Source organism: Colletes gigas, unplaced genomic scaffold (assembly GCF_013123115.1).
Source record: "Colletes gigas isolate AHSC1104 unplaced genomic scaffold, ASM1312311v1 Colletes_gigas_Sc00006, whole genome shotgun sequence".
Taxonomy (NCBI): domain Eukaryota; kingdom Metazoa; phylum Arthropoda; class Insecta; order Hymenoptera; family Colletidae; genus Colletes; species Colletes gigas.
In genome coordinates this window covers 9,735,075-9,761,720 of record NW_025106635.1, presented here as the reverse complement: position 1 = coordinate 9,761,720, position 26,646 = coordinate 9,735,075, and the positions used below count along the sequence as shown (strand labels likewise).

Here is a 26,646-nt window from a genome sequence, read left to right as displayed (position 1 = left end):
TCAATTATTTAATTAGAACATTTTCCGAGAAATGCAAACCTTCGTCGATTTTTAGAATTCTACGATTAAATGTAGAATCGTTCTAAATCGATTATTTTTTTATGAAACAAGATGTAATTTTAAGCATTTTTTTAAATTTATTTCGATCATTTCTACCGCTGATTTTTATATAATTAAACTATTTCTCAATAACGAAGATATTTAATTTTATAATTCAAAGACCAAAATTATTGTAGGAAATCCGATAAACTTTATATATATGTCTGACTTTCAATTTATGTTTACAATTAATTATCGAAATGTTTCATATAAATACAAATAAAACAGTGTAGAAAACTAAGTTGGCATGTAGTCGTGGTTCTGATGGTGGATTCATCAGTAAAACTGACGCAGCACATTTAGCCTTAGACACGACTAAGACTTTTGACAAACAATGGCTCTAGAGTACCGCAATCAAATATTTAACAGCGAGTCAACAATTTGTATCAGTGGTCATTTGCTTACGAATATACAAAATAGAATATTGTTATCCAATTTTTCAAGGGCATAATAAATTACCATTGACCTTTAAAGAATAAATAAAAAAATAGAAGTAATAGTTTTGAAACATACTTTTGCTGACACGACTATGCTTTCAGAATTATTTTTAATATACAGGGTGTTCGGCCACCTCTAGCAAAAATTTTAATGAGCGATAGTAGAGGCCAAAATAAGACGAAAATCAAGAATACTAATTTGTTGATGGAAGCTTCGTTAAAAAGTTATTAACAATTAAATTCAAAAATTTCAAATCGTTCTGGAAAAATTATTTTCGGTTGCGGGGGTCAACTACAATCATTTTTGGTGAGTACACATACCTCCGAAATCCTACCCACTTTCGAGAAAAAAAATCGAGTAGGTGCTGAAATTTTTCGGCGAAAAAAAATTTTTCAAATCGTTTTAAAAAAATTATTTTCGGTTGCGGGGATCAATTACAATCATTTTTTATCATTACACATACCTCCGAAATCGTACGCACTTTCGAGAAAAAAATTCCTTACTGAAAATCCAATTAGGTGCCTAAATTTTTCAACGGAGAAAAAAAATTGCAAATCGTTGTGGAAAAATTATTTTCGGTTGTAGGGTTCAATTACAGTAATTTTTGGTGAATAGACATACCCCCGAAATCTTGCGCATTTTCGAGAAAAAAATTCAGTAAGAGCGGCACTTTAAACGTTAATAACTTTTTAACGAAGCTTCCACCAACAAATTAGTATTCTTGATTTTTGTCTTATTTTGGCCTCTACTATCGCTCATTAAAATTTTTGCTAGAGGTGGCCAAACACCCTGTATAGATAGTTGATACTTCATTAATAAAATGAATAATGCACCACCAAGGATCAATTTTGCTACTTAATGATAGAACAAAATTAAGTTTCTTTCATTTCTAAATTTCACCGCCGTTTAATCTCAAGTAAAGATACGTTCAACGATCACGATTGGCTGTGTTCAATGGTACGTGATCGGAGAATCAACCAGCGTCTTCTTTTCTTAATTCGAGTGCTGATTGGCCCTTTGGCATCGTGCCTCTTTGGATCCTGTCGGTTTGCGTCGAACTAAACATTCACACATTCCCAACAAGTCATCATGGTTGTTACTTCAATCGATCGTGATCAATTTTACACAAAAATTAAATTTTTCATTAACTATTTGCTATTTTAAATTTTATTTTACAATGTCAATCAACATTCTTAACATTCCTGCTGCAATTATGCTACATTCTTTGTTCACTTTAAATTCTAGAACCAAATTTTACGAACCTTTTATCAAGGTTGAAAACGTTAAAACGAATGCTCGAAGGCTACGCAACATGAGTCATTTTTATCTTTTATTTGTAGTTCTTAAACCCGGAACGAATTATATAATTTATTGGAGGCGTAATTGTGCCCTTAAAGTTCCATACTAGAATTCTAGAAGCATTATTACGCCGTCAGTAAAAATTCCTTTTAATGTTTTATTTATTCGCAAGAGCAATGTCTCTGGCACGTGTTTATATGAACTTTTGTTATTATTTTCTTGCGTAGAGTCAATCAATTTTTTATATACGCAAGAACCACGATCGATCTATGTAAATACACGTTTCGGTATTGTTTGGACAGAAATTTGAAAGTTTAACCACCTGCCTGTTAACGAGTAACGGAGCAGTTAATTGCCGGATATAAACACGTTGATGATCCCACGAAACCGTGAAGACGAAACTTATAATTAGATGGAAATGTTCCACCGGATATCCCGAAATATTATTCCAGTCAACGATTATGTACGCTAATATACTCGAAGATTGGGGAATCTTGGGGAACCGAGGGTTTCAAGTTTTATTGCTTCGCGACCCTTGCGCGAAATTGCCCTCTTTGTGTTTACACAAGTTTTCATCTGCGTCTGATTTCCGCAGATATTCACGTACTTTCTCGCGAGAATTTTTCTCCCTGCGGAACTGAATAAACAGCGAAACTCTGAACTCGACTGCGGTTGTTTATACAGCAAATTAATGTTCCTTAAAGAGAGTCCTCTGTTTATTCGGGGAAATGTGTTGATTGAGAATTGATGGCATTTTTTAAACGATAATGCGTCCACTGTGTAACGAAGAAAATTAAAAATTGTATCGCGATCCACAAATGAGAAGCATTAACTTCAAATTGCATGGAACAATCGACAGTCTTTGACTTTTCAAACTTTAAACAGGGAAAGTTTTGCAAAATCGTTGACTGTTTTTCTTCTTTGGTTTCTCGAACTATCTACGTGGCGTAGCTAAATCGTTCTCGGAACGATTCTTCCGTAGAATCGTCAAACTATTTTCTCGAGAACTTTACGTAATGCGTCTAAAGTATCGTGTCTAATCTAATCTAATCGTATATTATGTTCTGTTCTTTTCACAGATCGTCAAATCGTTCAGGAGCCATGGCCTTCGATTCTACGGAAAACAAAATTCTATGCTCTGTTTGAAATCCCGAGCAACTGCCCGAGGGACAAGGTAGAATTAGTTCCTCGAACTCTTTGCTCGTCTTTAAAAGTTCGTCGAGTGGTGAATAAAGAACACGAAGAGGAACGTCGAGGACAGGGATCGACGAGTAAGCGGAAAGCAAGGATCTCTTCAACTACTGTCGCCCTGGAATAAGGTAAGTTAACCATATTCTCAAATTTTTATCAAACGCGTTTGTTATCGCGATCGAATTACGACCAAATTTTCCGTTGTCTCGTTGGTGCAAGTGTTATCGTTTCGCTCGTCTTTTCAGTGAATCAGAAAATTTTCTCACATTTTCTATTCTTTTGTCTTGAAGTAAATTTAGGTATAGTTGTAGTTGGGCAAAATCCTGAATGATGAAATAAAATTATATTTCGCTTTGAACGAACGTTTCGATTAGGTATACATTATTCGACGAAAATGTTACTCTGGATACACGGTGACCTATTTTACTTTACACGTGAATTTATCTTGGAAAGTAGCTGAATAGAGAAAAAGATGAATGCATAGGTCTTGAAGGGGTTTTAGGAAGTCATTAGAATTTCATAGAGGAAAGTCGATAAAGATGTCATGGATACTACAAAGTCACTTCAGGGTGCATTAATGGGACTTAAAGATTTGCTTTTACCATAGCTAGTTTCCTGAACAGTTTCTAAGAACTATAGACGAATCGATTGTAAAATTACAGTTTTTAACTATTTTATACAGATGTAAAATAGAAGTTAATATTTTTTCGATCATTATATCAACCTTTACATTTTAGTAGTTCTCAGGTTTGCATTTATCAAAGTTTTTATTTTAAATAAGATTCTTGAAATTCGTGGCAATCTTATTGCACACCTTCATAAAGTATCGCCCTGAAAAATTCATGGGATTAAAATCTGTCAGGCGCTTGTGTATCAAAAATCGAAGTTTTATCCAAAGAAACAATTTTCTTTTTAAGCGATGGGCAAAAGTGTTAAGAAATCGTTCGGTGAGAAAAATATCCAGCTGTTTGTTTCCAGTATAAAAAACAGAGAACTAGAAGCTTCTGAGTACAGTGCTTTTCCCATGGAGCGCGAACAGTAGGTTCTGAAGGAACATTATGAGGGTGGTATTTACAGAATGCAGTTAGCGAGGGAGGTATGTGTTCCAGGAATTTACCGCTATCTATCTCCAGCTCTCTGCTCTCCAAGTGCGTCGAGGATGAGAGTGAGAACCAGTATGAGCGAGTGTGAAACAGTAAGGGCGAGTGAGATGTAGTTGAAGCGGTAGGTAAACTAAACGATAGCTAATGAGACAGAAACCGCAATAATTAGGAGACATTACTATAGTTAGCAAAATGGTACACGAAATATGAAGCGTTGTATGTAAGTACCACAGAATCAATTATTTTAGCCCTGGGTGTTATTTTAATATCAAAGCATATTTCGATTAAATCCATCGAGGAACAACTAAAAAAAGTTTTCTTTAAAAAAAAATATTTTTCATACAAAACTTTTTCTTTTTCGTCGAATATTGTCGTGTAAATTTCCCATTTCCATTCATCGAATGGTTTTGGGAAAGGTTCGATTTTGTTATACCCATATTAGGAGCTTCGAAGCAACCCCCATTTTCTCCAAATGTTTACAAATCGTCTTAGCTCGTGTGTTTGAAATTTCGAGGCTCTCCCGACCCGACAAATGTTTCTTTCTTTCCCTACTGAATCGCGAATTTTATCCCCGTCAATTTGAGAATGTCGAACACCGTGAATTTATGGGACGGCCTGATACTGGAGAATGTTTACCGTCGTGGTGCATTCTCGCTTGGAGCACCTTCGTGACACGTGGCCATGCACGCAAGTTTAAGGTCTGCAGGGTTTAAGGTCGCGAGCAAGGCTCGAAATAGTACTTGCGTGCCCGTGCAAGGGACAATTTCGTCCCCCAACGTTCCCAGCGTTGACAACTATTGGCTCCATTTGTCTCCCTCGTTGTCCCCATGTATCTTACTTTATGCTAACGTTCGCGCGCGTGATACTCCGAAGACGCACGGAACTGAGTTACATCTTCCACGAGCACGCTTTAATTGCAAAGGTCTCCGGCTCGCTCGCAAGAATTTGTTGCGCTCGAGAAATTCGCGGTTTCCTTTGAGTTTCGGGCTATTAAGCTCAGAACAGAGTTAGTTGTTACTTTTCAACCCACGAGATTGTGGTCGAGAACAATATTCAAAACAATTTCTTCAACAAGGTTGCATCAATCTATTTTTCACGATTAAACTGTGGGTGTTTACTATAGAATGCACTCCATATGCAAAAATAAAAGAAACACTAACAAAATATGAATTTGCATGAACATCCACAGTCTATTTATTGCATTGTGTTACTTCTATTTAGATAGTTTTGTTTTTTACGAATTCCTTTCACTTATTTCTACCAAATGTCGTTTAGTGCAACATTGAGATTTCTCTGAAAGTGTCTTACTAATCGTTCAATTTTATTATAAAAAAGGACGAGACTGACGAATACAAATTTTTTAATCAGACGCAAGGACGATGAAAGCAACGACTGAAAGTTAATTAACGAGCGAAGATAAGTTCGATCGCTAGTTAAACTGGGAAAGAGAGTTTTCGAACGTTTAGCGTCGAAGTTCACCATCGAGGAGCAGGATGACGAAGAAGTCGCGTCTTCGTTGGGAAAGTTTTCAGTTCGATTCAATTTCATATCTCGTTTGAAGACTCCGGCGTAGCGCAACAGACCGACGCTCCACTTTTTTCGAGTGCTCGATTGTCCGGAATCTTTCCAGTAATATACGACGGTCGTGGAACGTGTACGGATTCCTCCCCCGGGATTTATGCAGGATTTTTGCGGCGTTCAGCCCCGGTATTCCGGTTGTTAGTTCTCTCTTAGCTCCAGTCGAAGCGCCGGGCGAAATGGAGAGCCCTCGACGATCTAAAAATGGTTTCCAGCGGCCAGGAAATGCTACGTCTCGCCTCGCGGCCAGGGATATAATGGAATCTCTTAAGGAAAAGTCGATTTGAGAAGTGTCGGGTTGTAGCGCCGCGAAAACTTCTTGCTCGGTGGCCTGGCACGTTGGTCAAGGTGAAGAAGTTTCAGTTTGAGTGGCTACCCTTACGGGAACGTCTGTGGCTTCGAGACTAATTGCGAGCAGCTTTTAAGGTGTTAATTTAGTTTGGAGCAGCGAGTCGTGAAATCGGTATAATGAGTCGCGACGACCGAAAAGGATCCACTTGCTTTTATTTATTTCCTTTGGTAATTAACAGGTCGAAGACCAACTTTTTACGTTGCTTACGATAACACGTACTATCTCGAAACATCAGTTTTAGTCCAGAGGCTAGAAATACATAAAATATAACTTCAAAGTTCGATTATTGTTAAAATAATACAAAAATTATTCCAACGTATTCACCGATACAACTAAACTGAACCGTGGAATTTACAACGAGGAAATAATAAACGTTTACGTTCCTTGCAAAAAATAATGTAGATATTGTTGCAGCAGAGACATATTTCATTCTAAAAATACTAATATTAATAGGGAAGGAAAAATCTAACAATTCTTTAAATGAATGATGGATAAACATATTTATTTTTAATTCTATACATTTATTTTTATTTTTTCCTTTTTTTAAATTCTGAATTTCTTAAATTATACACGTTTCGTGCTGCTAGGAAGTGTTACTATTATTATTTAACCTGAAAAATGAGTTCATAAGGGCAATTTAAGAACCATATGAAATTAAATAGTAACAAATATAACATCGTTTATTTTAAATACTATAAAATATACCATAATGTGTTCAACGGATAATGGAACAGAACTTGGGTATCCGTGAAAGCAACAAACATAAAGATAAAATCATAGAGAATTTCTATTTTAAAATAACGCAAGATAACCTTACTAGAAAAGGGCAAACAACATTGGCAAGGCTTAGAATAGACCAAGCAAGAATAACACACAAATACCTCACAGAAAAGACAGACCCACCTACTCGAGAAACGTGCAAAATCCAATGCTCAGTCAAAATTATATTTGATGCCAAAATTATAATTTTCAGACCAAGTACAGTCACGAATTATTAACCAGGCTGAGAAGAAATAAAAATGTCACTGCATATCTCACGATTATAAACATGTTAAACGAGCACTGATAAACATATCAAGTCGTTAATTGCCATAATGTTGATGCATTTGGTGTACATAAATGAAAAATAATACTTTGAAATAAGAAAGTCATCAGCTCCAGCCAAACGTAATTCTATTATAATTATATGCTTTCAGTTTCATTTAAGTTGTATTATATGTTATATTTTATATTATTTTAGATGGACAAAATTTTTTTGAAATATAGATAAGGTCAGCGTGTAGCAATTTATTCGAACAAACGGTTGAATTTTTATTTGTTTATCGTAAAGTATATCATTCTGTGATATAAATTTTTATTTGCATTTGATGTAAATTTTGCTCGTCCCTGATACGCTGTACAACCGAAAAGGAGGTTCTTCGTAGCTAATTGGAACGACGAAAATGTAGCACAAGGTTTGTTTGTAGGAGGCTTCGTTTTCGTGGAAATCGAGTTTGAAGATTCCGTAATTGATGTGTTTAGATCTCTGCGTGTGTATTAGTAAATGATTCCGTGTCCGTGTGAGCGCTGAAACGTTGGTTCTACCAATTTGAAATTCTTCGTTCTACTTCTTTTTTAACAGTGTAGAATTTTTAAAAATTTTTAGACAATATACGTTTTTTTAGAAATATTTAAAAAAATAAGGTTTCTCTAAAATTCCATTTTCCTCGTAGTTTGGCGATTTTATATCACGTATCGAATCTAATCGTGCTTTAGGATTATCTCTTACATGTAGTTTATCGTTATGGTTCACTACGAACTGTGAACTTTGAAATACGCGTGGGCCGTGTCTATCTATTTAATACTGGTGTACGCGATCAATTGGAGATTATTTTTAATGTACGGAATACTGTATTACACGATAAAACGCGCGCGATCTAAACGTTTCAAATAAATATGTTTGCTTGTGTGGAATTGCGAAAATATAATACTTTAGATTCGAAGAGGCTTAAAGCAGATAATAGTTTATCGGATCTTACACGATTACATTTACTCTTTTTTGTTAGATATTAAAATGTTGTGCGTTTCCTATCTCATTAATAATATTTTATATAAATTTTGTGTGATTCTACTACAGAACAAAATCGTAATACCTAACGTTACGAGATGAAACAGAGAAACGAGCACGATCCTCGTTAACACGTGCGCAAAAATCCTAAAATTAAAAAATCTCTTTCAGAAGATACTTCTTTTTCGCTCAGAGGACCATAATTATTAAAATGACTTGAAAAGATCGCACGAAGAGTTATAAAAACTATACTATATCAAACAGATATTTACAAAATTATGTTTCGTCGTTTCGATGATTCTAAAAAGTTTCGGTGTTAGTGATTTCGCTTTTACTTTGCGTTTAAGGCTACGTTAACGAAAAGCCTAAATATTTGAGATAAGATGCGATAAGGAAGATTCAAAGGCGTCGAACGTAGACACGTACATTGCGAATTAGTCGAAAGTAACACGCAATAAAAATATAATCTCGTTATTGAGAAGCAACGTGATTAGAAGAAAACATTTTTCCAATTATTCCTTCGATTTCGAGGGTCGAGGACGGCATCAATTTTCCGCTAGATTTTCTCGAGCTAGGTATATACGTAATACGAAACTGCGAAAACACGCGGCGATGAAAATAGTTCCTACCTCGTCTGAAGATATCACGGTAAAAACTTTGCCCATCTTCGAACTTTCTGCTATCGTTTCGCTCGTGGTTCTACACGTATCCACACAGAATCGAAACACTCGTTTGAGAGAAACTAACCGTAACATTCTTCCACTTCGGTCCGTTTTTTCGAACGATTTTAGCAAAAGGAAATACAATATCCTCGTCGGGATCAAATACTTTCCGTGTTTCGTCGGGATTTCGACTCCTTCGGAGAAAATTGATTAGATTCGATACGGTTCTCGTATATCGTTGATTTCGTGAAACGTGTTTGTTTTGTTGAACCATCGGTTGAACCTTTCTACGATTCAATATCGACAGATAAGATATAAGGAGTGGAACGACTTAATTTCACATAAATTTAATATACCTGTAATGTAATGATACATGTCATTATAGATGAACAGTTATTATAAGTCAACAGTATAATTTGGGTTAGCTTTGAAAACAGTTTTATTCCCTGAATAAATTTATTACTTCTGTTTAATCTGATGAATAAAATCGTTAAATAAAATAACTTTGTTCTCGAAATTCTTGATGCAATTTGATTTTGCATTTAAACGATACGTTACTACTTTTATTTACGAAATTATCGAAAAGCTTTACGCTTTTCATTTCTATTGAAAAAGGTAATTACCTTAATTGAAATTTTTAATTATAGTTTAATATAGCAATTTTCTAATTCCATTTTCTCTGCAATGTTCGTGAAAGCTTCGCTTTGAACTCCCGTCAGGTAATTTACTCTAATCATCGAGCACAGTTGAAAGTCTTCGGTCGATTGAATTTCCCGTATAAATGCAACTTGAAAGGTAATAAGAAAGCTGGTTTCAAATATAGTGAAAATTTGAAGAAAGTTCAATTTGAGAGTTTGTTCCGTGCTGGCCGCCAATTCGGAACAATCTGAATGAAGCAGACCAATGCAAACACATTGTTGTACGGCGATACGGTAGCGTGTTTACGTTGAAAATGGCGTTAAGTGATCGTCAAGGTAAAGTTAATGGTGTAAGTTAATGCGAGCATGCAAACGAGCAACGCACACTGTGCAAGTAAACGGTCGCTGTTAAGATAGACGAGAAAACAAGACGCGGAATCCACGAAACTCCGTCTGATTTGCGTCACAGTTAAACAGTAATTGATCACAAAACTTAATCACGATAATCGTAATCGTTAGTCGTGTTGCCATCGCTGAGATTAATCAGAAAAAATTACATTTGTAACGTGCAATCGTAAATCAATAATTTATAATCGTTAGACGAAGGATTACTTTAACTTTTATTATAATACAAGTTATTAAATTGAACAGACGATAACGAATCTTTTTTATTGTGATGTGAGGTTCATAACTCGTTTGGAATTTGATAAATTAGAATAAAACAACAGTTTATACAGTTTATTCGAGTTTCTTGATTTAAACAATTTTTGTGTACGTGGTTTCGTATTATCATATTCGAAATAGCAAGATTGAAATTTTTGTGAGTTTTGTTAGATTTCCGTTGACTGTGAAGCTCTCGAAAGTAACTTCCCGTCGACATGATCGTTTAATTTCGACGTTGACAATAAATCATCTTCCGGTCGGTAGCTAATCGCTCGCGAATGTTAATTTAATCCGCCCGATCGAGCGAACAAACGACTTAACCGACGAGAGAGATGGAGTGGTACTAATTGAATGGCTCTCTTCGATGAACTTTCGTGTCAGATTGAAAAGGGCAAGCTTATTTCGAAAGTAGAGAAAAACAGAATCAAATAACGAAGCCATTGTTCTGATCAGTGTATCAGAAAAATCGACATTTTACTGATTGCATTTTCTACGCTCTTAGATCCTATAATTATGCTCCTCGAATTTCGTGGCGATATTCGAAGATTTAAAGAGGTTATAACCCATCGAATAGATCTCTGTATAGATCGTAGAATACGACTGAAAATTTTAAACGATTTTTGTTTATTGATGTCTATCTTTGGTTTATACTAGAGTTACTTCAATTTTTAGGAAATTTGTTTTCTTTTTTCTTTTTTACAGTTAATATTTTTCAATTTTTAAAAATTCCAATGACACATAGTTATAGTTTAAGCATGAAAGTATTACTTGAACGTACGTTTTCGAAAACTCAACAAACACAATTGTTTTAACAATCAAAAGGCTTGGTCTGGCTTTTCCAACGTTGAAACATAATAATACTCTTTGCTATTAATGGGATATGACTATGAAAGGGGATACTACTTCTTCTGTTTACTATCGATAATACTGTCTCGCGTGACGTTGGTTTGTCGATCACTACAATGACCATACTTTCTTGGACAAATTAAAGGACAAATCTGAGATCCTTTTCAGATTATTCTAGTAATTTAAGGATCAGCTAAATATACAATATGAACAAAAAAAAAATAAAGGAATTGAGAAACAAACATCTAACAACTCATCGTCGATTATATTTACGTTTCAGTGATTTGAAAAGTATTTCGATATCGTGATTCTTTGTAGGAATATCGTACGAAAGTATATTACGAATTAAACGAGGCGACATAAATTTTATTTTAAATTTATACGTCGATATTTACGATCGCGGAAGTTCCATTTCTTTGGTTCGCAGAGCAAACTAGAATTTTCGTTTAAATACGAAGAAACGAAGTAATTTGAAACTTTCTTTTTAAACGAAAGCCTGTATAGAACAAAGCAAAGTTACGTTTGAAAGGGCTTCATACGATATTCCATTAATGGGGGTTCCCTCGAGTTCCCTGATTTCTTTTTTCGTAAAGTAGTCGACGTATTATTTTTTTTTTAATTTTATCTGGATTTTTTATGGATACTTGGAGATCTTAGATCGATCCAATAAACGAAGTTTCGATAAAAATTATAGTGTGTGTACCGAACTTTCCCAGTAAGTTATTACATTTTTTTATTCCACCTGTGCCACGAACGTTTACACTTCTCTAAATCGATTATCATCTCGTTGGTGGTAATTTATTGCCACAAAAGCGTGCTTACCGACTTTTTATCGTCGTTCCTTTTGTTTGCGTGTACCACCCTGACCGCGAGTCGCGTTAATATTTCGCAGGTGTGCCCGTTGATTGCGCAGTTGTCGAAGAAATACTCGTAACGAGGGAGAAAAGAACGTGGGCGTAATTACCCGTGGGAATTTCGGTGGGAAGAACGGGGTAAAAATGGAAAATTTCAGCGATTCGCGTCTCTCGGGTCAAACCGTGCTCAGATTTTAACGAGCGTTTCGTTCTTTATTTCTTTCGATATAGGAGACTAGAAACTAAATCAGAAAAAGTTATCACGAGCATTTGCAGTAGGCAGACGACACCGTGTCGCTCTATTTTTGGACGGTGAGCTGGGTGTGACAAATTCGAGTTTCGTCCTTGGAACTGTTACTAAATAAAAAGTAGACTCTATTCGAAAAGAATATTTTGGGTTCAATATGTAGATTAAAATCGTAGAATTTTGTCCAAGACCAAAACTTTGATTTTAGCCAATTGTAAACTAAAAATTTGTCTGAGTATATATTTCCGTAATTTTTTAAATTTATTTTCTTTAATATGAGAATTAATATGTAGATTAAAATTGTAGAATTTTTTCCAAGACCAAAACTTTGATTTTAGTCAATTTTAAACTAAAAATTTGTCTCAGTAGTTATTTTCGTAATTTGTAAAATTTATTTTCTTTAACATGAGAATTAATTTTAGTCCTGTCACCCATGTATGACAGCGTTAAAGTCAAAGTTTCTGAGATTCAAAATGAACGAGTCGTCGATCATCGCCGCGAAGTCCGCAAATTCTCGAAAGCTTTCGAACTGAAAATAGAGATTTACAGCGATTATTTCGGGCAAATTTGTAGGAGTAAGAGTGAAAAATTGTTGTACGTAATCCGGAATGATGCACGTCCGACGAGCCTTGGACGATTCACGGGCGCTTCCGACCAGAAAGCTTTTGTCGTCTTCTTCTTGTGGATCGCGACGAGCTGAATCTGGGGACCGTCACGGAGGTCGTCGCTAACCGGCGTGTCTTTCGCGTGTTCGCGGACGTTTGCGGTGAGTAATGGCCCGCGACAAGCTTTCCGGTAAGGACCTAACGAAAGATTTGTACGACCGGGACCACCGACGACGATTTACTCGCTGCTGTCCGATCGCTGGCAGCATTCTAATGACGATGATTATCGGTCACGAGATTCGTCGGCTTTGGAAAAAGGCATATTCGTACGACGATGGCAATTTAATCGAGCGGGTACGCGGCAAAGGAAAAATCCAACGATGATCAGACATCGAGAGATTCATCACTTTTGGAAAAATAAATCTAAAGAATCTAAACATACAAAAATAATGTGTATTTACCTTGAGTTGGACGATCGAAAATTTAACTCGAATTTAATGTGGTCGATCGTAACAATATTTATGCATTTTTTCGTAGCGTCATATTTTTAATCTTAATCCTGTGCAGATCATACGTGTTTTAGTGAATTCGAATTTAGAGTAACTTTCAAATTATTACATTATATTTAAAAAAAACTTTTGTGCTTTGTAACATGGTGTATTCTAGAGACAAGTAGTTTAAAACAAGACAAGTACTAGTAGTAGTTTAATTATTGATTATTTCTCAAAAACTGTTGTAACATTTTGTAACACTTTGGATCCTCGAATATCACGGGATCGATATTTATTTTATTTTCGCAATATAGCCACTGATTGTACAAAGCAGCGTTCACCAGCTTTCGCGCACGTTGGTGTTAAGTCTTGGCCGACTCTGCTGCATCAATCATTCAGGACTCTTCCTGCCTACGTGCTTCTCTTCCGTCTGGATAACTGGTCGCAAATAATGTATACTGACAGGAGGAGTAGTTTCGACTAACTTTAATGCTACCCGCTTCTACGCGGAGAAACTTTAATTTCGAATCAGACGTTGTATCGCTGCTCATGAATCTAAGCACCCCGCGAATAAATAACGCGTTATCCTATATTCATTCGCGCGAATAGAAAGGAGAGAAGATTTAATTATTAATGACCGCGATGGCACCTATCGCGTGTCCTGAATATTTTAGACCAACGTTTCTCAAACCGTCAATGGGGATTCACGTGCTCTCAGAAAACAAGAAAACAATTATATACACTGTAAAAAATCATTTAGTTTGAGCTAATATTCAAAAAGGGGCATAACAAAAATAATCTAATGGCTCAGGGTAATTTTCAGAGACTCTTAAAATATTTATAAAAATTTAATATCTCACGAAAAAAGGGCAAGACATAAGTTTATCTTAGGTCGCAGAACTTAGGGTGTGGACATATTATACGTACATTTCTTAATAAAGGAGGAAAGAATAAGTGAGGGAAATTTTAACTAAACTGAGTCTAAATTAAAGTAAACGTGTAGGGGAAAATAGAACCTATAAATATAAACTCCAGTAAAAATAAAAGGAACAATCCTAATAAGACTGTATGTATCATGGAGATAGTATCCAGTGATTAAAATATTAACTCGATAACAAAAATAGTTCCAATAATTTGCAAGAATTTCCAAGTAAAAATAATTATTCTATTATATTTATAGAATGGAATTTGTAGTGATGTATCGTTTCCAAAGAGTTTATAAACAACGAGAAACGAGCTGGCTCACTAATTTTTTTCTAAGTTCTCGAAACAAACGTTCGATTTCCGATCGTATTAGCAGAATCGTCGTCACAGCATTGATTGCATTTTGAAAGCAGCGCGTGCTCGCGTTCACGGGGTGTAATCATCGCGCGTTCAGCCGCAAATCGTTTTCGCCGGCGATAAATCGATCATATTAGGCACTGTCATTTGGCAAACAATGAGCCGTTTCGTATTAATACCTCGATTTACAGTCGCCCTGGAGACCGACGCCGAAGTGTTACGTCCGATGGAATATTAAACGACTGCCCAGATACTGTCTGCATACGGCTCAACGCCGCTTTAAACTCTCGCCATTCGCGTTTGAATTCGCTATTACCGCGTCCCTTTTAAATGTCTCCAGTTTGCCGCCGCGATTTTCTCGACTTTCTTTTCCCCCCGTCGATGTCCTCAGTGAGACCATTTAATATCGTATTTAACTCTTTCGTTGCCCACGATAGCCATATTGGATCAACGAATAAAATATTGCCATGAAAATTTTTGCAGTCTGTAAACTATTGGTTCCTTTCAATTTTGCACGAACGATAGTATATTACGAGACGTGTTTGATGTTGGAAAATTTTGAGAACGAATCAACAGTTGATACACCCTGGTCACAATAAAATATTACTGCCATGAAAATTTTAGAAATCTGTAAACTATTGGTTCCTTTCAATTTTGCACGAACGATATTATATTACGAGACGTGTTTGATGTTGAAAAATTTTGAAAACGGAGCAACAGTTGATACAACCTGGTCACAATAAAATATTACTGCCATGAAAATTTTAGCAATCTGTAAACTGTTGGTTCCCTTCAATTTTGCACGAATGATTGTGTATTATGAGACGTGTTTGATGTTGAAAAATTTTGAGAACCAACCAACAGTTGATACACCCTGGTCACAATAAAATATTACTGCCATGAAAATTTATGCAATCTGTAAACTATTGGTTCCCTTCAATTTTGCACGAATGATTGTATATTACGAGACGTGTTTGATGTTGGAAAATTTTGAAAACGGAGCAACAGTTGATACAACCTGGTCACAATAAAATATTACCGCCATGAAAATTTATGCAATCTGTAAACTATTGGTTCCCTTCAATTTTGCACGAATGATTGTATATTACGAGACGTGTTTGATGTTGGAAAATTTTGAGAACGGAGCAACAGTTGATAGAGCCTGGTCACAATAAAATACTATTACCATGAAAATTTTTGCTGTCTGTAAACTATTGGTTCCTTTCAATTTTGCACGAATGATTGTGTATTATGAGACGTGTTTGATGTTGGAAAATTTTGAAAAAGGAGCAACAGTTGATGGAACGTGGTCACAGTCACGGAATCTCAGTGTACCATATTGAATGGTAAGTTCGCAGGCGACGCGAACCTACGTCACTCGCATGCAAAGAGCTGAGTACTTGAAATTACAACCTATTGTCACGTAATTGTTCTCGCAAATTCGTTCAACCTTTAGCTGTCGTGACTTCGTAGACGCGGCACGGCGAAATGACTTTTTCATGTAGTATCTATTATATTAGTACAAAGGCCGTGGCTGTCCATATCTGTGAATGGAGTAATTAATGAAACGCGATTTACGCTTTGATCCTGAATGGGGGGGTTTTCATCGAAAGAATTGATTGTTAACCTGACATTAAACCGAAGAACTAATGAATAATGGGGGTCATAAATTACAATTATACAGCAAAGCGTGTTGATTGAGCAAGCAAACGTGTAGATTTTTCTAAAACCTGAAATACCTAATTAATTGAAACACAGTATTAGAATTTGTATTTTATTCTTTAGTCTTCTAAATATTCGTTTGGCATTCGCGTTTTTTCTTTAAGATCGATATTACAAATTGTCTGAAAGGTGGTAATTATTTTCAATTGATGAGTTTAGAAAATATATAGTTTTCTAACCCAATCGTTGCAAAACAATTTAATTATATAATTTGTGTTCACTTATTTTTGTAACACACGTTTGCCACGTACCCTTTATTTTTATTTTTCCTGGAAAATGATTCTTAATCAAGAGAAGTCTTATCAGTGCAATTATTTACGTAGAATTATTTAAACGTGGTCTACCGATAATATTAATTTGCATCGGATAATAATGAAGCCTAGATAACAAGGAAAATATTTATTATTCCTCTATTCAACCATTCTACGGAAATATTAAATTTCTAATTAATAGAATCCAGTTTCAATTGTTATTTGATGTATTGCATTTTGATGATCATCATTTTACGTAATTAAATGCTCACTTATTGAAAGGTGCACTGGAATGAAAATACAAAGACTGTAATAGGAATTTAAATGTGTTAAATTGTACTAAAGTATAGTTTGAGTTTATAGAAAGTTATTAGATTTTAATTGTAGGTCCTCTAAAGAAAAAATAATTCCAGGAAGTGCAATTTAAATAATAGATGTAATGTTAAGTAAAAACTGAGGTTAATATTTACAAAAATTAATTTGTTAGAAATTAAAGTGTGTCGTAAATTTTTGAGTAGCAATTGGTATATACTACTTCACCCTGCATGGGTTGTAATTATTACCACAATTTAGTTTACCTTCGACGAAAGCTCAAAAATCTAAAGATCACAGCTGTTTTCTCAACGTGCCTTCGGTAAATACAGTTCTTCCATCTTGAAAATTATTCCAAAGTGGAAAGAAAAAAATACATCGGAAGAACCAAAGTCATGCAGATTCGGATGAATATGCTAATGCAGCCGGGATCTCTCGCTTCGCGAGCAAAGAACCTTAGGAATTTCAAACTTTCAAACGATGATGCACCGTTAGGATAAAATTCTCAAAACGTGACTAAACTCTGCAATTGCGTAATTTTCTCGTGAAATGCACGTATAGTGCATAGACTCTATGATCTGAGTGTTCTATTGTATATATTTCTATTAATATTCTGCAAAATATGGTCACTTCGTTAGACTTGGATTCTTTCATGAAACTGGATTGTCATTTACGGATTAATTATAAGAATTTAAAAAAAAATTAAACATTTGCATTTTTATTTAGAAGAAGGATCCATAAGTAGGGCAATGAAATTGATTCTGGTAAAATTGACGTTCCTTTGGTTCTGAAGTATGTTTCAATATCATTTCACCACCAATTATTTTTCACGTTGGTTATAGCTTAAAACAAAAACACTTCCTTAGAAAGTTTGTCTTTGTACATTTAATACATCAGTCTTGTCTCGCTTTGTTCACAAAGTACTCGTTCATAATCCTGTCATCATACCGCAAGTTTCGTATATACGAACCAATTATCCAAGGAAGCTCAGGAAGCCAGAACAAAGGTCTTAAAAGTTTTCCCTCAAATTCCCTCCGGAAAATTTTAAAAATAATTTCAAACGAGGATCTATTACGCATGACTCTTATATCGTTCAGCCTTATTACAAGCTGTTCACGTCCTCCTTTTCATAGTATGAAAAATAGCGTTTCCACGGAGATCATGTTGCTCCTCAAAGAGTATTTCATCAGGTTGGAATAATAACCAGCGGAGAGGAAAATAAATTCCATTACCTTAGAATAGATCGCTAGTAAACTTGCAGTTAATCATTCTTATTAATATCTTATTTATCTTCTCTGATAAAGAAAGATTTAAATAATACACAAACCATATTAATATCCTTCAAATTACTTAACATATGCAGGGAAAAATTTGAATGGGAGATTCTAGAAGCCAAAATAAGACGAAAATCAAGGATACTAATTTGTTGATTGAAGCTTCGTTAAAAAGTTGTAGAAACATTTCCGGCTACACAGTATATTTTCAGTAAAGAATTTTTTTCTCGGAAGTACGTAGGATTTCGGGGGTATGTGTATTCACAAAAAATAATTGTAATTGAACCCCACAATCGAAAATAATTTTTTCAGAACGATTTGAAAATTTTTTATTTCTGGATAATCGGACAGTTATGGTCAGACATTATATTTTCGGTAATGAATTTTTTTCTCGAAAGAGGGTAGGATTTCGGGGGTATGTCTATTGACCAAAAACGATTGTAATTGATTCCTGTAACTAAACGTAATTTTTTTACAACGATTTGAAAATTTTTTTTCGCAAAAAAATTTCACAACCTACTCGAATTTTTTTCTCGAAAATGGGTAGGATTTCGGGGGTATGTCTATTGACCAAAAATGATTGCAATTGACCCCTGTAACTAAACGTAATTTTTTTACAACGATTTGAAATCTTTTTTTCGCCGAAAAATTTCACAACCTACTCGAATTTTTTTCTCGAATGTGGGTAGGATTTCGGGGATATATCTGTTCACCAAAAATGAATGTAATTGATCTCTACAACGGAAAATAATTTTTTCAGATCGATTTGAAATTTTTTAATTTCACTTTTTAATAAGATTTTTTAATAATGTCTTATTTTGGTCTGTAGAATCTCCCATTAAAATTTATTCCCAGGGGTGGCCTAACACCTTGTATACAATATATGGAAAATTGGAAAAGTTTGTTCGTTCGTTTCTATGAATTTTTATTTCAGAACGAGCTAACCTCCATTTAATTTTGATCGTTAAAATTTTAGCCACGTTTCGAGGAATCTACACCGCGACGCCCTGCAGTTGTGCCGTGTTTCCTTTCTAAGCCCCTCTCCCGCCGATCGTGAAATATCAAACCTGCGAACTTTTTGAAAAGTTCAAAATGCATTGAAAAATGGACGATATTAAGTTTCATCGCGGTGAAATAAACGAAAGTTTTCCGCGAATAATTTGATCGTAGCTCGGGTAACCGGGTGTGAGTGGAAAGAAGAAAAGGGGGAAAAAGAAGAAAGATCACGTTTACGGGGGTAGCTCGTTCAGAATCTGCCCGTGAAATTGCTGCGAGCAGCGTAGCTGGATAATTACGTTATTCCGTAATTCGTTTTGCAGTCGGTGCTCCGGGGGCGAAGTGAAAACGATGCGTCGCGCGGGCAACAAGTTCATTCATTTGTTCGTTCGTTCGATCGCTATTCAACTACGCGCGAGACGCGGAACTGCGGACCGTGTAAGTTTAATTAAACTTGCGCGCGAAAGAATGTCTTGAAATTAATCGAACTCGACAGCCGACTGCAAGGATCCACATCGATCCGGATCCGTTTCGCTGGATGTCACTCTTATCTATTTGATTGACCCTTTTTCCATTCGTCGCGAACTCGTTCCCCCCATTTTGTCGCGCTTGTAAGGGTGCTTTCTAACCTGGAATGGCACACAAAGCTTCGTGAATTTTTTGCATATTTATTTGTATATTTAAAATAGATTTGAAATTGGTTAAATCGTATTGAATTTAAAAATTGTTTAAAAATTCAAATGCTTGTAATATCGAGGAAGAAATCAGTGGAGGGGGTGTCGTTTAACTTTTAATGGTGACGTCCGTAGTTTAGATTACCTCGCACGTATAGTCGATGAATTATGAACGCAGCGACCGACGACGACGAAACAACTTATCGCTCGACGTTGCTGAAACATTGAAAAATTAAGGAGTATCTGTATCGTGGGGATCCAGGTTGACACAGGTGCGACGTGATCCTCCGAAAGTTGCTATAGTTCTGAACGAACGAGTTTCCTTTGACACTTTGCCAGCACCAATGTATCAACACTGTGCTTCGATAAATTCAACTTTTATGTCTTCTTTTCCCTGCAGTCTGAAAATTTGACTTAAAAAGTATCGAAATGTCTGTGAAGAAGAATACTTTTCGGTATAATTGTAACCGTGCAGAATAGAAAAACGTAACGCTTCGTCTGGCAGGTAATCGTCGAGTTGCGTATCGAATAAAAAAAAATATTTTTAATTTCCGCAAAACGTCGGGGAGACTTCAAAGCGTCGAACAAAGGCTATCAATCTTCGAGATTTCACGCTGTCTACTTTGTAATCAACAGACGAGGATGCTGCCCGCACACAATCGAGAAACGAAGCTTTCACAAATAATAAATGTTCGATCTCGAAGCAACGAGCACTTTGATATCGTATGGAAAATTCATAAATTTCCAGTCGTAAGGTGACGATTGCCAGCTATCAACTACGACCGAGGAAACGAGGTTAAGGCGGACGAGTGAAAGAGACTCTGGCAATATTCATAGAAACGCACATTCTTCTGGAATCTATACGAAGCACATTGCCTGCACGAGGAAATTATTGGGTCATCCGAAATGTTCGTGACGATTTTTTATGAAACCCAAAAAGTGAAACTATCGTACTCGTCCACAACGTTATCCAGCAATCGAAACACCGATTTGTTCGACAACTTTTCATCGTTTCTTATTATTTCGAGAATGCTGTATTAAAATTTCAACCCTGAAGAGAGCTTTACACAGACTGGATGTTAAATCCAGAAAATATGGTGCACAAAGAAGAATATTTCAGTCCAGTTTTAGTTACTTTTTGATCTCTATTTGCGAAGCTTTATTGTTTTACTTTTTAAACGATGCCTGGGCAGTAATATACGGAATAATAACGAAAGTTTTAATTACTTCCTTTGGACATTTATTTCCAAACTCGTTACACAGTGCTTCTAAAATTGTTGAAATGTTAATTCATTTGTTTAATAGAATTTTCAACGGTGGTTTTCGTAAAAAGGATTTTAATGACTCTGAAAACGAGCATCTCTTCACGGTGGTAAATTAAAATTTAGGGAGTATTTTATGTTAAAAATTCTTTAATGTACGGAATTACAATTTTTATGTTCCGATTTACAAACATAATGAATGCAGATTTCATGGCATTTATTTTAGGTCTACGTACCTTATAATACCACATTTATCTTTGATAATATGCGATGCTGGATATTTCTCCCTAGACAATGGTTCGGTTTGCTGCATTATTTTTATATTTTTTACTGAACTTCTTATTTGAATTTTCTTCTTCCTCATTTTAACTTTCACAACTATTAACATTACTTTCGCAAGACTATATTTTCTACGCCAGAACGACAGCTTTCGCTAAAACTTTCGAATTCTGAATTTTCCTCTGAAAATTAAAAGATTTTTCTCATTGAACTATTTTGTTGCATTTTGTTCACTTATCCTTGGAGGAATTATGTCAATAAAAAAATGTTGCAAATGAAAATACATAATAACTAAACTATCGAGAGCAAGGAAGGGTTAAGGGGCCTTTCTACCTTGTGGGATTTTAAAAACCGTATTTTTTTTTTGCGTTTACTTTTAGTATGTAGTCTCGAAAATATATCTACCAAATATTAAATTGAAATTCTGAAAATTAACGAAGTTATAGCCTGCTGAAATGTACCGCGCATAGGTATAACAACTGGACGTGAAACTTTAAAGCTGTTTTTCTCGAAACTACATTTTTCGGCACTTTGTATGCGATAACAGAAAAACTATTCAAGATATCAACAGGAAATTTATACAGTATCTTTAGAACTAGTCTCCCTATAGCCTGAAGTAGGATAATTGCGATATCTGCAATACTTTTTCTTTTATTAACAAAAAGGCAGCCGAATATATGAAAATATTCAGTATTTTTTCGTAAAATAGTTGCCATTTTGTCATTTTTTATTCTTTCGAAGAGATCCTAATTCATGCTATAACCACACTCATCTATATTAAGAATATCGTTGGTTTTTGGATTTCGGATAACTTGTTCGCAAGATATCACATACGCAGTCGGGCGCCGTTCCTAAAAACTGTTGTTCGTTGATCAACAAAAACAGCGTAATCAATAGATATTATGCGTTGCAAAAATTCGTAAATATAGCTAAATATATAATAAATGTATCTACAAAACACGGAATTAATCGCTCTTTAATAGCCCGCAAAAAAAAAATCACAAAGAATCATGTATTTTTCGTGCCTACAAGGTAGAATGGCCCCTTAACCCCTTAACGCTCATATTTTTCGGGTCAACCAACAATGATCAGTTTTCTTTATTGGATTTGTTTCTAAAAATACGATTTTTGTTAATTACAATGTTATATCTACCGTATAATTTGAAGGATAACAAATATTATCATCCCTTAAACCGTTGGATTAAACAAATATTATTTTTCAAAGCAGTCAGACTCGGGCATGAACGTTAAGGGGTTAAAGAAACCAGTAATTGTAAAGATTATAAAGGCCAGTTTAATTAGATGTAATGATGGGTTAAGCCAGGCTTATTAGACGGTTTGTAGCGAAATTGTATCGACTCAGGTGGGAACAGTTTAGGAGGCGAACAGCTGAGGCACAGTCTATCGATGATCGCGTGACACACACGCGTGGCAGCCACGGCCGATCACGTGCACCGGGTGTCTCGGTCCACTCGCACGATTGCTGGATCCCCTTTAATTATTGACCTCACTTGGTGGACCAAGATGCACGCCACGTACACGGTCACGACGGTCGTGTTCGATCGTTACCGCGTGAATCGTCGGTGTCGTGAAAGCCTAATTCCCTCGCGACCGCGTCCACGTACGGCACCGTTATTACAAGACTAATCTAACTTCGCGCCGTAAACAATATTACCTGCAGGTCCGCGCGCACCGTGGACCGGGAAACGCCGTGTGCACGTGCGAGGGGACCAACGGCCAAATTTATTAGCCGCTCGGAATAATTGGCCGATGTCCCCTTCGCTTCTACGATTCGGATGCTTAATGGAGACTCGTAATTGCTCGTCGGGGACGCGGCTATGTTAAGTGGCTAGGCCTAAACCGAAGGAGGAGCGACTGTCGTTTCGTGGTTTAATCAAGATTCGGTACTTAATTAAAATCGTGCCCGGATACCTTCCCCACGATAGGGAATCCGCTTTTTCTACGCTTTTTCACTTTATCGGCGGCCCCTTCGTGTTCGTGTTCGTGTTCGTGTTCGTGTTCGTGCCAAAGGTAATTTCTGATAGGAAGCTGGTTATCGAGGGATATGGGAAAAGCAGAGACGCGGACGACGTTGGCAAATGATCGTGAAATATTGCTTTCGAGCGTCTTCCTGTCTTTGGTTTCGTCCTATCGCGGCTGCCGTTCGATTAACTTTTACTCGAACGCGTACCTTCTCTCTTTCCACGTATGCAGATTTCCCGATCCGATCGGGACCGTATCGACGCGACCCGTAATTGCTTAAGACTTCGCGCGAGCCTCCTTAGAACACGATTGACGCTACGGGAGTACGATTACGATCGCGACGTTCCTACGACTCATTGATTTATGCATCGATCACCGACGACCGTGAACGACTAACTACCGACGACGTTAGATGACTAACCGACGACTTCGAGCTCGCTAAAAAAATTCTACTTGGATTTCTACGTTCGTGTACAGCTTGCTCGAAACTGATTTACTGGCTATTTTATTTATTTATCAAAGAATTCATTCTGATTCGGTAATTAAGACGTCGATTTCTGACGAGGAGGATGATTCTTGATGAGAGTTTTGCATAGAGATTCTTCCTGTTCCACTATTAGAATTATTTCTATTTCTTCTGTTCTATGTAGTTCTTAAATGAAACCACTAATTGCATAATTAACACGTTCACTGCCAGACCAAAACCGTATAATATTCTGCACAAGTAAACTTTGATTTTAGACCATTGTAAGCTATATAATCTAAAATTTGTTTCCGTACTTATTTTCGTAACCTTGTTAAAACTCACAAACTCTATTCAAATTTATTTCCCTCGACGTCTTAACTTGAGAATTAATTTTTCTTGTATCATAATGGTAAATTCTGTCACCCATATACAGGGTGCTCGGCCTCCCCTGGGAAAAATTTTAATGGGGGATTCTAGAGGCCAAAATAAGACGAAAATCAAGAATACCAATTTGTCGATGGAGGCTTCGTTAAAAAGTTATTAACAATTAAATTAAAAAATTTTTAATCGTTCTGGAAAAATTATTTTCGGTTGTGTGGGTCAATTTGCAATCATTTTTGGTGAATACACATATTTCCGAAATCCTACCCACTTTCGAGAAAAAAAATCGGGTAGGTGCAGAAATTTTTCGACGAAAACAAAATTTTTCAAATCGTTTTCGAAAAATTATTTTCGGTCGCGGGGTTCAATAGTAATCATTTTTGGTGAATAGACCTACCCCCAAAATTCTAACCATTTACAAGGAAAAAATTAGAATTGGTGAACAAATTTTTCAGCGAAATTAAAATATTTCCAATCATTCTGGAAAAATTATTTTCGAATGCGAGGTTCAATTATAATCATTTTTAGTCAATAGACATACCCTCGAAATCCTAACCATTTTCGAGAAAAAAATTTATATTGCCTTCAACGATATAGTATGGTTTAAAAATAATCTTTGATAGGAGTTATTTTGTAGAGTAGTTATAATTTGCGCGCGTGAAGCAAACAAAAGAAATGCGTGTTATGATAATACTTTGATCTTATTAATTGTACGTTGTTCGATACAAACATCTTGCTTTAGTTTGGTCTATAATGTAGAGCTGAAAATTCGGTTTAGAAATACGTTTCGCTTTAATTTCTGGAGTGGAAAGTCATTTTCACCCCAGCTATAATATACAGGGGAGTATAATGGCCTAGAAAATTTAAAAAAAATGATAATTTTTTATCGCAAAATCTTGTAATTCGCAATTTTTATCGTACTTCGATACCATATTCAAATTGTTTGATATTTTTCATTTTTCATATCTTGGAGTCTGAAAGAGATATTTAGGCAACTTTTACGTTGAGACGATCATCCTTTCCACCGTCCTACGAATTGTATTTTGTAAGCAGTTAGGTTCTTATGCGATAGAGTGTAGTCGGCGAACGGAGGATCGCAGGTAGCGCGAGGTCTCCTAGTTTACAGTCTGCCGCGGTTTACCTAAGTTATGGCATCTAATAAGGAATCCGCCTCGCGCGCCACGTCGGAAGGTTATACGCAAATCCTTTTTAATACGATACCGGGAGTCGTCGGGACGACATTTATGCCCTAAGCACCGGGAGCACGTAGTCTCAGCGCTACTGAAATTCGGTTAGGTAGTCGGGAAATGTGCTATCCAAGCATCCTGTTAATCGAAAGACCGGTACCTGAAACGTTTTCTGGAAACTCGTATTAAATTACTCTTGAATATTAATTTTATGTCCGCGCCATAGAAGGAACCTCTTGGCGTTGGAAAAGAAAACTGTTTACGACGCATCGAATGGCTAACACATTTATTTCTGCAATAGGGAACTCATTAATATACATAAAGTTATAGCAATGTTACAAGCTGCTTTAAGTATCTTTGCTTCATCTAATTTAAATCAGTTCATTACAAAATTCGTAGAAAATTGTTTTTCTCAGTAAGATATAGTATAGATATCATTCTTCTGAACTTTTTTTTTATTTAATTATTTCTCTGTTTAGAAATATCTCCATCTGGTTTAGGATCAGTAAAATACTCAGTTTATGTTTTTTAAATGACCACTGGTGTCCATTGCTCTTGAAATTAAATAAATTTCTTCATCAAATCATAATTTCTACAAATTCTCACAACTCTATTCAAATTTAGGCAATTTATACATAAATATAACAATCATAGTTGTGAATATCGAAGCTACTCGAGAACTTCAATTCAGATCGAATTAGAAATTTTCTCTTCTCAGAATTAAGCTATTTAAATCAACTATTTAACTTAATTTAAATTGGTACTTATCGTAAGAAATAAATACTTTTTGTAGCACTTTAACATTACGAAAAGCCATTAGTAACGCCATATCGTAATCCAACTATTACACTTTCGTTTCTTTATCCAGAATATTATCTGTGCACTTGTATTTATATTCCGACGTATTCAGAAAGCTCGTTCCGTTTATAATAACAATAATGGCAAAAGAGATTTAGGATATTGGCCCCCAGGGAAATTGATAGTCGAGGAAATGGAACGCGAGAGAACGCTTGCAGTTTTACTCTTGTTTTTCCGATCAGAAGTGGTCTTTTATTTCGCACAACATATAACTCTTGATTTATGAGGTAGATTCCGTAAAAAATTCCCTGTAAATCCAAAGCGATGTATTCCAAAGTTCCCTTTTTATTTACTAATACAGAATAATTACTTCTACATTTATCACACAAAATTTCATTTTATCCGCCTTGCCTCGACAAACATTTTTCCCATTTGCTCGATTCTGAAAAGAATCTCCGAATTCTGAACATTATTGGACGACTGTTTTTCGGAGTTATAATAATCCAAAGATTAACAACCTCTCGGCCAAGTGTCCTAATATTTACGAGCGACTGTCACACAGCATGCAGAGATCCACAGGTCGGTACGGGGTTCGCTGTCTTCGTAGCCTCCATTTTCGTCCCGAAATTTTGGTTAAAGGTCGTGGCTGGACAGGGGGCAAAAGAAC

At 35.9% G+C, this 26,646-nt stretch overlaps 1 protein-coding gene across 4 annotated transcripts in view; it reads left to right on the top strand.

The window, feature by feature from the left end:
* The window catches only part of LOC122395861 (cAMP-specific 3',5'-cyclic phosphodiesterase 4D), a 221,808-nt gene that overhangs the window by 61,647 nt on the left and 133,515 nt on the right, over window positions 1–26,646 (top strand). For all 4 annotated transcript variants that reach the window (XM_043393766.1, XM_043393768.1, XM_043393767.1 and 1 more), the window contains one exon: window positions 2,916–3,155. The gene's annotated coding sequence lies outside the window, so the exon portion shown is untranslated. The remainder of the gene's footprint in view (window positions 1–2,915; window positions 3,156–26,646) is intronic.